Raw genomic sequence first — 16,882 nt, 5'->3', positions numbered from 1 at the left:
AGGGTGTTAGTGTATAATGCTCACTCTTCATGATTTAATGTGTAAGAAAGATGCCTCTAAATTAGCTAAATATTTGCATCTCTTACAGACAGAGTCATGTGTGTTAAGTAAGTACATTATCCATGAAAATACAGTAGTCCCTATACTGGCTGAGGGCATAAAGTGTTAAGAGACTGACAAACAGAAGGAAACAAATTGGCTATCCTTTCATAATGTCGAGTCTTTCAAGTTTTCCATACTCATGCACAGTTAAAGAAAATATATCTAAGTATCTTAATTTAATTTGAAATTCTCCAGGTATTCACAAATCAAGCAACTCCTGGTGGCATTCACATACTCTAATCTAAGGGTAAAACAGTCTACAGTCATTTAAATCTATAATATGTGTTTGTTTTTTTTTTTTTGCTTGTTTGTTTTTCCTTGAAAACACACATCTGAAACACCATAGACAAATCATCTGGATTACATATAATTTAATCTCTGACTGATATTGTCCTATGTGGCATTATCCTTTTGGGTAATGTGGCAATCTTTAATATTAAATGTTTTAACTACTTATACAGTTAGCATGCAGCTTCACACTTTGACAGTATCATGGATTATTTTATTTTCTTTGCTGTCTGTATGGGTTTGTTTTACAATTGCAAAGCATTCTTTTACACTCATGCTTCTACAATGTACGTTTATAGATGAGCATTACAATGTTACTGCTTATGTAAAAAACATTAGCACTTCTTCAAGTGTTACTCATTTTGAGACATTCATTTATTTAGCTTTCATTTGTATCTTATTTTCTGATTACCTAGAAAGATATGAGATTTAGCAATAACAATCTGTGTTTCTCTGCAACATTGCATCAGTCATTATGATCATCAATATGGATTTCAGTATATCCATTGAGCAAGGCTTTCTAATTATGCTCTCTTATTATCTTTTTTTAAATTAATTATTTTTATCATAATTACATACACAGCTTATTGACAGTGTCTCTTCAATCATGGGGAGACTGTAACTGCTCTTTAATAAGATAAGTTGTTTGTGTTAGATTTAATATGTGGTGTCATTAAGTCATGCTAGTCTAAGAAAAACTGGAATTTCTTTACGCAATGAAAGGACACTGTATTACAACAGCAGCTCTCTTTTCATTTCTTAAAGCTGTTTTTTTTCTTTTTTCAAGCACAGCTCAATAAACAACACTGTATTAAAAGACAAATTGTTTACTGGACAAAAAGATAACTATTTTACTAAGGTATATTCCTATTGAAAATGAGAAATTCATTTCATGGTAGATATAACATTTATATACGTGACATGCACTACACACTCTGGTTATGTGCATCTATATGTTACTTCCATGATACAGATTCATTCTGCTGTTCATAGTCAGCTTGAGTACTATACAATAATGACTTGTGCTGAAGGTGAGAAACTGATCCATAGAACCTGGCAGATCTAGCTGACAATGAGCCAAAAGGTACGGAAAGAGGGATATGCATGAGCATATAATGACATGCAAATGAGGAAATGTATATTGATGAGGGAATAGTGAGATGCAAATAAAAACACAGTCATTAGGCATGAATATGTGCAAGAACTGCGTCTGGGTATAAAGCAAAAAGCATGCTGAAACTTTCCCGGTGTTGCATCTGGGGAAAATCATGGCAGCAATAACAGCTTTAGCTTTACCACAGCAACAGTTTCAGACATAACTTCATTACTGGCAATCAGGGAGAGTTAGAGAATGGCAGGCAGCATGATTTAAAGTGGTACAGATACAGAGTAATATCACATCAGCTGATGGTCCAGCAGGATCATCACTGTACTCACTGACATATCTGAGACATTATACAGGTATTGCATGGCCTGTCTTGTCCACAGAATGCACTGCTGGAATTCATTATCTTCCCATATCAGTAGATACTAAGTTATGCATTGATTCTACCATTCTAGCTACAGAGACCTTCCAGACTACATGCATTGCTTTTACCATTTTAGCTACAGAGACCTTCCAGAGTATATCAGAGGACACAATGCATATTTCATATATCTCAGCCTGCAGAATACTTAAGATATTCATCAATAAAATGCTGATATGTGGATGAGCATATCTCTTTCCCCAAAACATCAGGGAAACTTCTACCATCTTAGAAGGTGTCTATGACATTAGGTGCCTTCCTGAAGTGCTGGGAGCCATAGATTGTGCAAATGTTTTAATGATGATTACATCCCCATGTACACAGACAGCATTTCATCAACAGGCAGGGCTTTCATTCCATCAACTGCCAGGGCATGTGCAATGTGCAGGGAGTCATAAGTAACCTATCTGCATAGCTAAATGACAATGCCCATGATTTCCACATATAGTATAGAAGTCATCTTTATCATCATTACCTGCATAACTGCATTCTACATGGATATCTATTAGGTAAGTGCAGGCACAATGCCAGACCCACCTGTCTAGCATCCCAGAAAGCATGAATTCATATCTCACCCTCACTGGATTTTGTGTTTCAAGTTATGCAACATATCCCCCAGTACCCATCATGATGATGCCAATATAGAACCCACAATGTATGGTCAAATATTAACACAAGGCATGCACCACCTAGGAAAATAGGGGTGTGAGAGTGCAACATGCTTAAAGCCCAGATGTTCTGTCTGGACACATCTGGTTGGGAGAAATTGCAGTATGCCCCTGACACATCCTGAAAATATGTTTGTTAGGAAACAGGCAGCCTAGATTTCATACGTGTGAGTCACCACATCAGCAATTGGAAGCCCCACCATAGTGCATACATGCCTGGGTATAAAGTGCAGTATTTGGCCATGCAGGTGATGTGACAAAATCTGGTCCACCAGTATGGGCTTTGACAAGATGACAGTGGAAGTATGGTGTTACACAGAAAAAATAATACATACAGTGTCATTAAGGATTATGCTCAGCAGTACATGGTGGAGTTGCATCAGACATTTCCCCTTACACCACATAGGACTGATAGTGAACCAATTCATAGCCATCATCATTTGAAAAGTTGACTAAAGATACAAAAACATATAATTGTCTTCACAGCCTGTGAGTGCAGAGTTCTGGTTAATGGAGATGGAGACAGGGGTCATGTGCAGTGATGATATCCATGCCATATGTGATTTCATGATTTGCTTTGTGGGTTTTGTGTGGGGGGTTACTACTTGTCTGTACACTGGGGCTATTGCAATGGCCTGATGTAGCAAGACTGCCTCCCTCCCCACACTAATGTAGCTTATTGGAGAAAAGTGACTTGAAGGTGGATCACAGATTATAAGTCTTTCCTTTCTGCCTCTTAGACAGGACTGCTCATGACATGGGGAGAGAGATATTATAATAATCCCCACTGGTGCAGGGTCACACTGCTTTCCCTGTGATGGTCATTTTTCATATCCTCCTTGGACATGGACATGATGACAGCTATGATCAACACTCATGAGTAAGACATCTAGAGTAACATTTGTTGAATTTTATATGGAGGTGAATATGTTGACCATGTGCACTACCATAATCCTCGGGAGATGTATCATGACTTTGTCCTAGACTCTATTGTTTAATTCTGGCATCAGAACTGGTAAGTGACTGCCTCAATGAATCTGACTGAGCAGCACACCAATCATCTGTAAGTCAGCATGGGTGACTGCTGATTCTGCTTGGATTCGAAGCCTGCATGTGTGTTAATCTGCCACAGCTGTCAGCATATCTGGGACAAGCTGAGGTACTGAAAGGTGCATGGAACACCTTCCAGCCTGCAATATAGTGGGTATACACATGTCCAAGTAAGTTTACTGGTCGTTTGCTTCTGACCAGGACTAATGAAGGTGGTGCCCTTGGTCATATCAGTCACTCATCCAACAAGGATGCCTAATTCTCATGCTGTGCATGCTTTATAACAGGTGTGTGTGAAGCCACATTGTCACCTTTGGCAATGGACATTGGACCACTCAAGAATGAGACGGACAAAATAATTGCATCCAGGGTCTCTGATATGAGCTGTGCTGTTGATGGCTTTAGTTAGTTTTTTTAACTCAGCCTCTGCGCCTTCTACTTTATCAGTGAGCTGTCCTGTTAATTCAAAACGCAAGAGATATTAGATTGATAATGTCTGCCAATTCAAAACACAAGAGATATTAGATTGACAATGTCTGCCCCTGCAATATGCGACATCATGTTATGTGCATGCAAATAACAGGTGGGCACAAGCAAACAACATACACATACCTCTGTTGTTTATGCCTTGACTCTGAACTCTGTAATAAGTGATAATCTTGTGTTCACTAGAGCCAGTAAATGCAGAGCTGCTTCTTATCATACATATTATGGCTAATAACTTGTCTGGTTTCCCTGTTAGACATGTGAGGTTCAAACATTTCTATAATATGTGTCCATTCCACTAGGGATATTATCCATATTGTCATCATCTCCGTAGGGATGCTAGGAATGATTCATCATGCATAAGGCTTGATGTACAATGTGGCCCTCATCAAGTTATAGCCCCTTCAGTGACTATGTTGTATGTGTTCTGTGAGGTCCACTTTAATATATTGCAGGCATACTTCTGAAATTGCTGTGATGTGAGATTTGTTCCACCCAGATCATTAATATCAATGGCTGTTGTATCTCACACATGGTTTAATAGCGGCTGGTGGGCATCCCATCTTCTCACAAAATGTTACCCATGCATCTAGAATGCCTATAACTAGGTGCTGCTCCCTAAAGGGATGAAGTTGCCTGACCTCCACTATCTGTTTTTTTTAATGCACATCATTACTCCTAAAAGGATATGAGACCTTTGTTCTAAGATAGTGACGTTTGGGCAGAGTTGGATAAACAACGACACATGGTAGCTTAGTTTGGCAACACACACCAGAACAGGAGTGATTGATGTAATGAAGATAGTGGAATCTCTCTGGAGGCTGATCAGAGTTAAGGCAGATATGTGTATGTTTACAGCTGAGAGAAGTAACAAACATACAAAGTTACTCGGTGATGTGTAGATGATGGGATAGTTCAGAGACAGCAGGTGAAATCTGACACGTATGCATAAATGATGGTGAGGTCTAAGCTCTGCTGATAGATGTTGCATCTATAACAGGTAACCCATAACAAACACTCAAACAATATGATCAGAGGAAGACTATAAGGAAGGAGGAAGCAGTTCTGTTGCTGTATGCTGCTATCCAGAAATACAGTCATATAAATATAAGTACATAGGATATGATACTTACAGTTCTGTAACCATAAGTTATTCTTAAATAGTGCTGGTGCCTTCCAGCTGTGTTTTAATTGTAATGTCATAGATCAGCACGTTGTGATATATACTCTGATGAGGGTACACTTTGACAATGTCTATGAATCATTTTGTTTCACAGAATTGCATCAGTAAAATAAGACTTAGATGCATTCTACTGCATGCTAAGGCTTGCAGTAGATTTCTGCGACTGCTTGCAGGTGCAAATTTTGCATGTATGTGTGTCACACAATGTAGATATACTAAGGGTGCACTACAACCTGTTTAAGTCTCATTTTAAATTGTGACTTGCAGGCTGCCCTTTTGTTTGACTGTATACGTCTGGCCATTGAAGCTAGTTCCCCAAAGGAAACTGCTCTTAGTGTATGAAGGAGACTGAAGTAATGGTGTATCTCCTCCATAGTCTGTTCTTGAACTTGCTGGTGTCATCTTATCCCTAAGGCATGAATGGTATGAATAGACATCTACCATACCAAAGAGCAGTGCAAGCACCAGTTTGATAACCTGCTTTGCCACCAACTTGAAAATCTGCAGATGTAGGAAGAAGAGATAAGGCAGAAACTCCATGAATGGAATTTTGATTGTAAAATATTTCTTCTGAGAGGAAATGAGGCCATTTTGCAAAAAACACTGCAGACAATCCTTACACTGTCTGCAGTGTTTTGTGCAGGATGCTCTCATTTCATCACACGTGCAAATGGCATGCAGTTAGGTAAAATGAAAAGCCTTTAAATTGTCTAAATTAACATGTTTATGTATAGTGTAGAAGTAAGAGTGTGTGTTTGCATATGTGGGCTTGTGTGTGCATGTATGCAGATATGTGTGTTTTCACATATGTATGTGTATTTGTGTGAAAGTATGCATGTACACAAGTGTGTGGTTGTGTTTGTGCCTGTCTGTGTCTGTGATTGTGTGAATATGCATTGCTTGCTAGGCCTGGCTCTGGCTTCCTGAGGCATGAAGTAATGCAAACTGTGTACTGGAAAATTAATAAATAAACAAAAGTTAATGATCCAGTTAACATGTGAATATTTAAACTATTTAACCATTGTAGCCTTGTAATTGTACCAGAAGGTGCCTAGATGCAATAATAAATGCTAGACTTTTTTTCTGTTTTTTTTTTGTCATGATAATACTGTGATAGAAAATAGTCCCTTGTGATTTGTCCCAACATCTAAAAGTTATAAATAATATAAAATTAAATAAATACACATTAATATAAAATAGCTACATTATTGCTAGAAATCTGCTACTCATTTTGTTTTATTTGCTGCTGTTTAACAAAGGCATGCTTATGTAAGCGCATGCACACATACACAGTAACACATGTAAACATATGCAAACATGTGTAGTTCAGATGCATGTAATACCTCCTCCACTTCCACATTTATTTTCAGTGAAATGTACATGTTAGCCAGTCAAAACACTTAGAATTAGCCTCGGAAAGTAATGTTAATCTTGTTGAATGTAAACATAAATATAAGTACAGTCTTATGAATCATTTTAAGGCCTTGACAGAAATTGCATCATTAGTACAGCACTCGGTAGCAGTATTTTAATGCATTATTCTTTTATAACAATAGGAATTAATATTCTGTTTTATGCCATATTTATTTTCTCACAACAAGAAAATCACAATGAAGGAAACAAATACCGTCACTATTTTGTCAAATTCTGGTTCTGTGTAAAGACGTCAGAAGATGACTTATTCTGTGGCACCACAAGAAATTTGTTGTTTGCAGCTTTACCACCTCCAGTCTTATTCCTTAAAATATCAACTCCAAGGCCAAGGAACTACAGGGAAATTAAATTCCCTTCCACAACCCATCCATTTTTGACCGACATATACATTTCTGCAAAGTTGGTCTTTGTGTGGATGACCTACTTCTTGATATATATTAAAAACCTGGTGTTGTACAGCTGTTTACAGTGTGACTACAATCTACCCTTTAAAGAGATTGTTGACAGAGATAAAATGGTTCCAAAATGTCCACCGTAAACCAGTTCAGTGTGTAAGTCATTGGTCAGTACCATAACATTAGACACCAGTCAAGCATATCTTCCATGCACCCTTGCCTTTATTCTTACATTTGTTATAATTCATTTGAAGATCTTTAAAAGATTGCAACATTTATCAACGCTACGTCTCTTAAGAAAAAGCTCAACAACTACCCATCCAGGTACTCTGGATGATCAGTAGCAATAGCATCAGCTTGCTGTGTAGGAGGTATTGGGTTCAGCTCTCAAATTAGAGCTAATATTACCTTTTCAGTTCCATCATCCTAAAAGTGCCTAAACCCAGGGCTCTTTCTCTTTATTTGTGCATTTATTTTGACCTTGATCACTGTGCTGTGGGTTTCCTAGCTGAAAGAATAAGGATCTTAAGGGAAAATGTAACACCTACGTATACAGAGGCTCTTGTTGGTACAGTGGCAGTGACAACAGCAGAATATGTTGGACAGCTTAGGTTTGAGTCCCATATGAGAGCTTATCTCACCCTTTCACTTCTATGATTTTAACATTTTCCTCTTAGAAATTGTTATTAAGTCCCTTCCTCCCTCTCCTTAAAGAAAGATTAAGAGTAAGGATTTCAATTCTCTCCTCTCCTCTCTTCTCCTTTTTCTGCAATACCTCAGCTATCCAATCACAATTGCATTGCTGTCCTACATAAGGCTATCTTTTCTGTATATGTCATTTGCTGTATTCTGAGACACACACGCGTGCGCGCGCGCACACACACACACACACACACACACACACACACACACACACACACACACACACACACGTGTGCCCCATGTTGTGTTGAATTGCTTTCCACATAGATTAATTTCTAATGTTTTTTTTTTTTTTCAGCAGGACTTTGTGAGACATCATTAACTAGTCATCTGCTTTAAGTGAGTTTTCTTGCTTCACTTTGCATGACTTTTTTTTTTCATTGCAATCAAGACCTACACTCAATAAAAAAGTAGACAAGCTTGGAACCATGATGACTAATGTTTCTTGTGATGGGAGCTTACATATGAACAGTGGAAGTAAACTGAATTATTTTAAGAACTTGCATTCATTTTTATAATGCTTTTTTTTCAAATGTAAGCTGAAAATTAAATTAGTAGTCAACCATAGATGATAACAAGACTATTAAGCAAGAACGTTAGGACTGCATGCTACAAATATATGCATTCTGTGCAGACCGAGTAGAGAAAACTGAAAATCTCAGCATGTAGTCTATTTTTAGTAAACTCCTATCTTCGGCAAATAGTAAGTATTTAGCTCAGCAAGAGTGGGGACCTGAGGGAATAAGGAAGCTTCTTGTCTCCCACAGGAGTAGTCAGCCTCAGAATTAAGAATTATTATCTTTAAAGATCCAGGAGTGTGGTGGTCTACAGGCGTGTTTGCACCTGTACAAAACATTATATTGCACTGTTGTTAAAACTGGAAATGTGTGTTTTTTCTTAACTGCTTCACTGATGTTTGATGTTTGAGGGTGTGCTGTTCAAATATAATTCCTTCCTTCCCTTTTTTCATTCAATCCTTTTGAAGAAATTTGATGTTGTTCATTCACAAGCCAAAAAAAAAAAAAAACTACTGTTCAATTCTGTGAGGAAGTGAGCAAAAATACTTTTCTGCTCTGCATTTAGCTGGGTAGGATAATTTTAGAGCTTGAGCATCACATGGAATTAGTTTACTTGGCTTGTAAGATTGAGGGGTAAGTTGTATTAATTATGTGCCAGATTCCTTTTCACAGCATATAAGAACACATTATACCTGCATATCTGCAACCATTCCAGTTTGTTGTTGTTATCCACCATATTTCTTTCAATTCTCTACACTGACTATTGAAACTAGATGTAACTGCAACATAACTTACAAATAACATGTATGTCTCTCTTAGTGTCTAATAATTTCTGCTGTAAGTTTAATAATAATGCTGTGCTTCTTTTATGTCTAAAAACATATTGAAATTGATTTTTGTTTCAACAGATACAAAATACTAATTTGTAACACTGCTAAACTCTTTCCCCCTCACACGCTCAACATCTGCATGTAACACAACATACCTAAATATGTGCACAGCATACTGTGAGTATTGCACAGTGCTGTAGTTCACAAACAGCCATATTTTCACACACACAAATGCATGCGCGCGCATGTGCACACACACACACAAACACTCTCAAATATTTACACACAAATGCACAGAAAACAAAAATATTTTATGCAGGGGGGAATCTTTGAAGGCCAAGTTTATAACTAATATTGAACTTTGAGGTCTTTGCTACTAAGGAAAAAATAATATGGTAGCTCTCAGAGATTTCTATTACACCACAGCTTGCATATCACTCAGTTCAGACTCACATATTTTTTGCAAACATATTCACCTTCACAGTATGCATGCATTGCATCATGTGAAATTCCTTCCAAGTCCTACTCAAGATAAGAACAGCATGCTTAATTACATTCACTAAAAAAAATTATTTTCTTGAAATTTTACCAAGACTATTTTTGTCCCTCCGTAAATAAGTTTGGGAAGTAAGACTGTTTGTGCAGTGATAAACTACATTTTTCTCTAGAGGATGAGCCTTATTCTGTGTATTATTGCAAACTCTTTTCTTTTCCAGCTGCTGCATTAATATATTCATCAGTAAGAAAACAGAAATTTTAATGAACATAATATAGTTGTTGAAAGAAATACATGTATTTATTTCCATATTTTGTCAGTGACAGTGTAAAAAAACACAGCTTTGTAATTAGAGACTCTTCTGTCCAAAATATAATGATTTTATTTTTTTCAGAATATTTAGGTGAAGTCTACTGTTGTTTATTCAGTGATCCAATGTCATAAATCTTTGTGGAATAACTTTGGCCATTAAGATTGTGGAAGTTGTCTTACATATTTTGAAAGATTGTGCACTTCAGTACAAATGAGTTGATAGCACTGGATATAAATGCAGTAGTTGTTCAATGGGGTCTATGTAATATGCTCTCTAGTGTGCTGCCATGGTAGGTGGCTTGCACAGAATGTGATTCATAGACATTTGTGCTCTGTAGTACTGTGTAAGAAATGGACTCAAAAGGCATAAATGTGAGGCAATTTGTGTAGGGTGAAACAGAATAGCTTAACCCTGTTCAGGCTGCCACTGGAAGCAAGTCATGGTGTGTGTGAACTGGAAGTGTACGTGTGTACACCTATGTATCATAGTGTGTGTGTGAGCAGTGAGATATTGCATGAGTTGATCCAAGTGATTGTGTGTGTGTGTGTGTGTGTGTGTGTGTGTGTGTGTGTGTGTGTGTGTGTGTGTGTGTGTGTGTGTGTGTGTGTGTGTGTAAATATATATGTGTGCAAACTAAAATGTCGGCATGTTGGCAATATGTATTAGTGTGACTGTTTGAGGGTTAGTGTAAGAGTTAGGTAAAAAATAGTTTTCATCAGTAGCATAGCTAGGGTGGGCAGGAGGGGAAATAGCCCCAGGTGTAAATTGTTGGGGGGTATGATGAGCCAATCCCATTTGGTCTTTAATGTAATATTGGCTTTTAGAAGCTGGTATTGCATTTGTGGTCAAACATGAGTGCTGTAGTATTCTGTGTATGGTTTAAACTGTAGCAACTGGTTGCTACCTTGTAGCAAATAGTTTGCTACAGTTTAACATATTTTTTTAAGTGAAAAGTGTGTGCTGTAAAACTCCATGCAGGCAGGGTATAAACTATAGCAACTGTTTGCTACATTTGTAGCAAGCAGTTTACGAGTTTAAATATATTTTTTTAACTAAACATGAGTGCTGAAATGCTACAATTAGGCAGGTATAAACTGTAGCCATTGTTTGGTATATTTGTAGCAAAGAGTTTACTACACTTTAAAAGATGATTTTTTTTTAAGAAAAATGTTAAAGGTGGGTTTTGGGTAAGTTACAGAAATGGGACCTGAATGGCTGGGGCTGGGGGGAATGTCATGTATCTGGTCACCTTGATGGTGTGCCATTTTAAGGACCATCCATTTTTTTTTTTTTTTTGCTGGAGGGTGGCGTAGATCTAATTGTAATAAGCTTATCTTTTACGGCTTATTACAGTGAAGTGTTTTTTTTTTCTGCTCTGCACTTGAAGAACAGGGGGGGGGGCATTGGTTCATAGCACTAGCACAGGGTGCTAATTGAACCAGCTATGCTTTGGGTTTTTATGTTGTGCATGTTTTTATTTTGTGTGTTTTTGTGTCTCAGCTTGTTTTTTTTTATGTAGTTGCAGTGATAATGTTACTGAAAGTATGTTTCTAAACTAAGGGGGAGAGTTGGGGTTAGAGGCAGGGTTAGAATTACCACACCTTATTAAGGTGGTATGGGGAGGCAAAGTTCTCAATAAGTACAGAGGTCCACCTTGGTAACTTTCAAAAAGTATTTTTTTTTTTATTTTGTACTGATAAAGAAGACTGGACATAGCATCTATTCCATGCAACTTTCTAAAACAGTGTTATGAATCTGAGAAACCAGAGTAATTAATATGGTAGTCAGATTTTCATTTGTAAGATTTTTTAGTATATAATCAAAAGACCTGAGGAAAAGATGGGATCTGAGGTAGTTAACTTCATTTATCTGCAACCTGTGGGTATTCGTATCCATATTGGATCCAAGGCGGCAACATTTTATTAAGCATCTGCTCCAAACTCCAAGCTCCTCCCCTTACCCATAATCCCTCACATCTCCTACCTTCCCTCAGATCTCATTTGCTGCTTCATGCGTACGCATCGTGGTCTCTTTAGCTCCAAGTTGGGTATAGTAAGTGGAATTTTTGGTGTATATATTTACTGTGTAAGAGTAGTGTTTAAGAGCAACCCTTCCTCCCCTTCATCGTTTCGTTGGTTTGTTTAAAAAAAAAAAAAGAAAAAAAAAAGTAGTTTAGAAAGTTTGTGTTTTCAGAGGTAGAGTAGGCCTAACCAACCCTTGTGTGTGTGCGTTGTTGGTTTAGTGTTTGGCTGAGTGGAGTGTGATTATGGCTGACCAGCCAAAACCAACATTTAAAAAATGCACAGAGTGTAGCCACAAGCTTTCATCGGCTGATGGCCACACTCTGTGTGTTATTTGCCTGGACATTCCCCACCTCAGTCTGCCATTTAGTGTGTGTGCAAGGTTCAACCCCAGGGCCCTGAAAGAGAGGAAGGTGAAACTGGTAGCTAAAGGCCTGCTGCCAGTTTCTGCCTTAGACATGATGGCCTCGACATCGGCTCCAGTAGCCAAAGAACCCCCCCCCCCTCAGGCTCAGACTCAACCTCCCTCTAAGCCTGCTGAGACAGGGACTAAGACAAAGGATAAGGACAAGAGGGAGAAAGAGAAAGAGAAAAGGGCGGAAAGGCACCACAAAAAATCCCCTGAGTGGGAGCCATTTCCCAGTCCACTCTCAAAAATTGCTAGGACCACTTCTCCTTGGCTCCATTCCCCGAGGTTTTCACTGGAACCAACAGAACCATCAGACCAGAGGCCTTCTTTGAGGTCGTCTCACAGAGCCAGATCTGAGTCGGTCACCTCCTTGAAGTCGACTCTGAGTCTGTTGGAGCTTGACTTGGACAGGATGATGTGGAGATTCATTCAGACCCAAATCCAAATGGGAGTCTTGCCAGGCCCCTCTCCAGCCAGAGAGTGGACCTCTTTGCCCTTCTTCCATCCTATCTCTCCTTATGGACTCCCCTGAGTCCCTCACAGAAGATACTGATTTGGATGAAGGTGAGGGTTCCCCCAGGTCACCTCCCAAGGATGTCTCCTTTGGAGACATCATGGAAATCCTCCACCAGAAGGGAGGTTGGTCAGCCCCAAAACCCTCTACAGATGAGTCAGTATTCCTGGACGCCTTTGGCATGGGCCCATCTACATCCTGGGTGTACCCTTCTGCAGATCCATTTGTGGATCTTATTACCATGTGGGCATGGAAGGAGCCTGACACCATAGAGCCAATACCCAAATGCCCAGACAGGATCCTTTCTCCTCCCACAGACAGACAGGCTTGGCACAAGGGATCTCCTGTGGATGCTATGGTGGTGGCAGATGCCACAAAGAGAGAACTGGCTCAGGAAAGTTCTTTGGGCCACCCTCCGGACAAAGAGTCTAGGGTGGTGGATTGCTTTGGGAAGCGAGTCTTTTCTTCAGCGATGTTTTCCATACGAGCACTGAATTATTTGGCACACGTCATTCAAGCCCTAGTCACGGAATTCAGTGTGTCGCCCCCAGAGTCTATGTCAGCAGAGGACAAGCGACTGTTCTCGTCGAAAATGTCGACTCTGAAATCTGTTTTGAACACATCCATGCATCTTCTTTCCCATGCCATGGAAGGAGCAGATAGGGTGGCTGGGACTGGCATAGCTATGAGGTGGCACACTTGGCTCAGACTCTGTCAATTCGTGGACCCCTTCAAGGTGTCATTTACAAATGCTCCCTTTGACAGTTCCTCCCTCTTTAGGAAGACAGTTTGTGACACCCTGGTCCAGAGCGAGAAGGACAGGAAGACTCTGTTTGCCATCAGAGTCCACTTCTCTAGCCCTCAGAGATCCTTTTCTAGGAATCAGAGAGGACAAAAGAAGATGTGGTTCTGAAAATCTCAGTTTTTCTGGGACACTCAGGGCAACTCATCTACAGATGCTGCCCCAGAGGCAGAGAGGGCCTGGGGAACTTTGAGTCTAGGGAGACCTTCTCAGAAAGACCCGTGAAGCAACCCAGAGGGGTTGACAACTGTCCTACTCTGGAGACAGTCGGGAGAAGATTGTCATTGCACCTAATGGCGTGGGAGTCCATTACAACAGACCGTTGGGTGCTCCAAATAATATCCAGAGGATACTCCATCTCATTCATTGCCCCACCCATCCAAGGGTGGTCGCAGCGCACAAAATTTCAAAGCTGCTTTACAATCGGGCCATCAAACCGGTCCCCCCAGATCAGTCCGGATCAGGCGTTTACTCCAGGTTCTTTTTAGTGCCAAAAAAGATGGGGGACCTCAGACCCATATTGGACCTGTCAACCCTGAACCTGTCTGTAGCCAAGCAGAAATTCCAGATAGTCACCTTGCAGACCATTCTACCTTGCCTCCGAGAATGTGACTGGATGTGCTCAGTAGACTTCCAGGACGCTTACTACCACATCAAAATTTGCAGAAGCTCCAGGAGATTCCTTTGCTTCCAGCTGGGAGCCAATCATTTCCAGTTCAGAGCTCTACCCTTTGGTCTCACCACAGCCCTCAGGGTGTTTACCAAGGTAATGGCAGTCATAGCGGCTCACCTGAGACTTCAGGTAATTCAGGTGTTTCCTTACTTAGATGATTGTCTCCTCGCTGCTGCCACCAAGCATCTACTTTGCATGGCCAGAGACTCCTTCCTACATCTTGCAGTCAATCTAGGGATTACCATCGACATCTCCAAGTCCCTCTTGAACCCAACACAGATCTTGGAATTCATAGGGGCATGGTTGGACATTCTACTGTTGCAAATTTTTCTCACTCAGAACAGGGCCCAGAACCTACGGGCCCATGTCTCAGTGATCCTCGGCCACAGGAAGCAAACGGCGAGTGACATTCTCTGAGTCCTAGGCTCCATGGCCGCAGCAATTTGAAATCCTCCATGTGCATGCCTTCACATGAGGGTGCTTCAGTGGACCCTGGCAGTTCACTGGTCTTGGTTAGACTTCCCCATGGAATACCCTATATGAATCAGCAGAGCCTGCAAAATTTCTCTTCTTTGGTGGCTCCAATCGCCGGAAATCTTAGCAGATCATCCTTTCTTAACAACCCCAGCCCAAGCCACAATGACCACAGATGCCTTGCAGCTCAGGTAGGGGGGCACTTTTAGGGAAGGATTGTCCAAGGCACATGGTCCCAGACTGAGACCAGGTTGCTTATCAATGTTCTGGAGATGAGGGCAGTGCTTTTATCATTACAAGCCTTTCACGCTGTTCGTCCCCCAGGGACAACTGCAGTTCAGTCAGACAACATGTCTGTTGTCTGGTACATCAACAAACAAGGAAGGATCAGATCTTACCCTCTCTGCCACGAGGCCATGAGAGTGTGGGAGTGGGCGATCTCCACCAGTCAGTTTCTGATTGCAACGCACATCCCAGGGCACTCCAACATTTTAGCGGACAGACTGAGTCAGGCTATTCTAATGCCATATGAGTGGTCTCTGAAACAGTCAGTAGTGGAGGAGATCTTCCTCACATGGGGTCACCCTTGCTGCGATCTCTTTGCATCTCCTTCCAATGTGAAGTGCAGCGAGTTATTCACTCTGATCTCCTCACCAGGGGATTCCCCCAGAGATGCTCTAGTACATGCTTGGCCTCCTGGGTTACTGTATGCCTATCCCCCGCTACCTATCATTCCCAAGTTTCTTCAGAAATCTTACCGACTGGGGTGCAAAGTGATCCTCATTGCCCCGTTCGCGCCTCTTCAAGTGTGGTTCCCCTTCCTCTGGTCTCATGCTCTAACTCCTCCACGGATTCTGGATCCCTGCCTGGATCTCACCTCCCATCCCTCGAGCATCAGTCCACCTGATCTGGACAGCCTCAAGCTGATGGCTTAGTTGCTCCTGTTCCCATGATTGCTAGGACTCCCAGTCTATCATCTTCAGTAAAAAGTATTCTGGTGGCATCCCACAAAGCTTCCACTAGGAAAGTTTATCGAAGCAAATGGAAACGCTTCTCCATTTGGGCTTCTCAGAGGAACATAGATCCATTTACAGCCCCGGTTTCTGCAGTGTTGGAGTTTTTGTCCTATATTTTCCAACAAGGGGCTAGTTCCTCTACAGTGAAAGTACAACTGGCAGCCATATCTAATTTTCATGTTGGCGGAAATCTGAATGCTTTGGCCTCTTTGAGATTGTGCAAGGCCTTTCTAAAAGGTACCTTTCTTTTGCGTCCCCCAGTTAAGAATTCCGTCCCTCCTTGGGACCTTACCCTCGTTCTACAGGCACTGGTGGCACCCCCATTCAAACCAGCAGCATCAGTAGATTTGAAATTCCTGTCTTGGAAAACAGCTTTTCTAGTGGCCATTACCTCAGCTAGAAGGGTTTCTGAGATCCAAGTTTTGTCTGCCATGTCCTCTTACTTGATATTTCATAAAGACAGGGTTTTGCTTTGCACGAACCCTTCTTTCTTACCAAAAGTTGCTTCTGAATCTAATATTAGCCAGATGATTAATCTGCCTGTGTTCTTTCCAAATTTGCAGAAAAAGGTGAATATAAGCTGCATTTGCTAGATGTTCATAGACAGCTTTTTTCTGTTTACACAGGACTAAACAATTCCATAGGTCTGACTAATTATTTGTGTCCTTTTCCAGACCCTTTTTGAACAAGGCCATTTCCAAGGTCTCCTTAGCTAGATGGATTACACAATATATTTTGCAAGTTTATAGGGATGAAGGCCTATCCCCACCTAGTCCTATTAAAGCTCATTCTACCAGATCTATGACAACTTCTGCTGCCTTTTGGTCTAGGGTTTCTCTGGATGATATCTGTGCAGCAGCGACCTGGGCAAGGTCACATACATTTATTTCTCATTATAAGTTGGATTTGATCTCTAGAGGGATAGCATTCTTTGGCTCTGCCATGCTCAGGAATATTCTTCCATGAGGGCCTCCCAGGAGTT

Source organism: Protopterus annectens, chromosome 4.part1 (assembly GCF_019279795.1).
Source record: "Protopterus annectens isolate FY-2018-M chromosome 4.part1, PAN1.0, whole genome shotgun sequence".
NCBI classification, from domain to species: domain Eukaryota; kingdom Metazoa; phylum Chordata; order Ceratodontiformes; family Protopteridae; genus Protopterus; species Protopterus annectens.
This window is presented reverse-complemented; position numbering follows the sequence as displayed.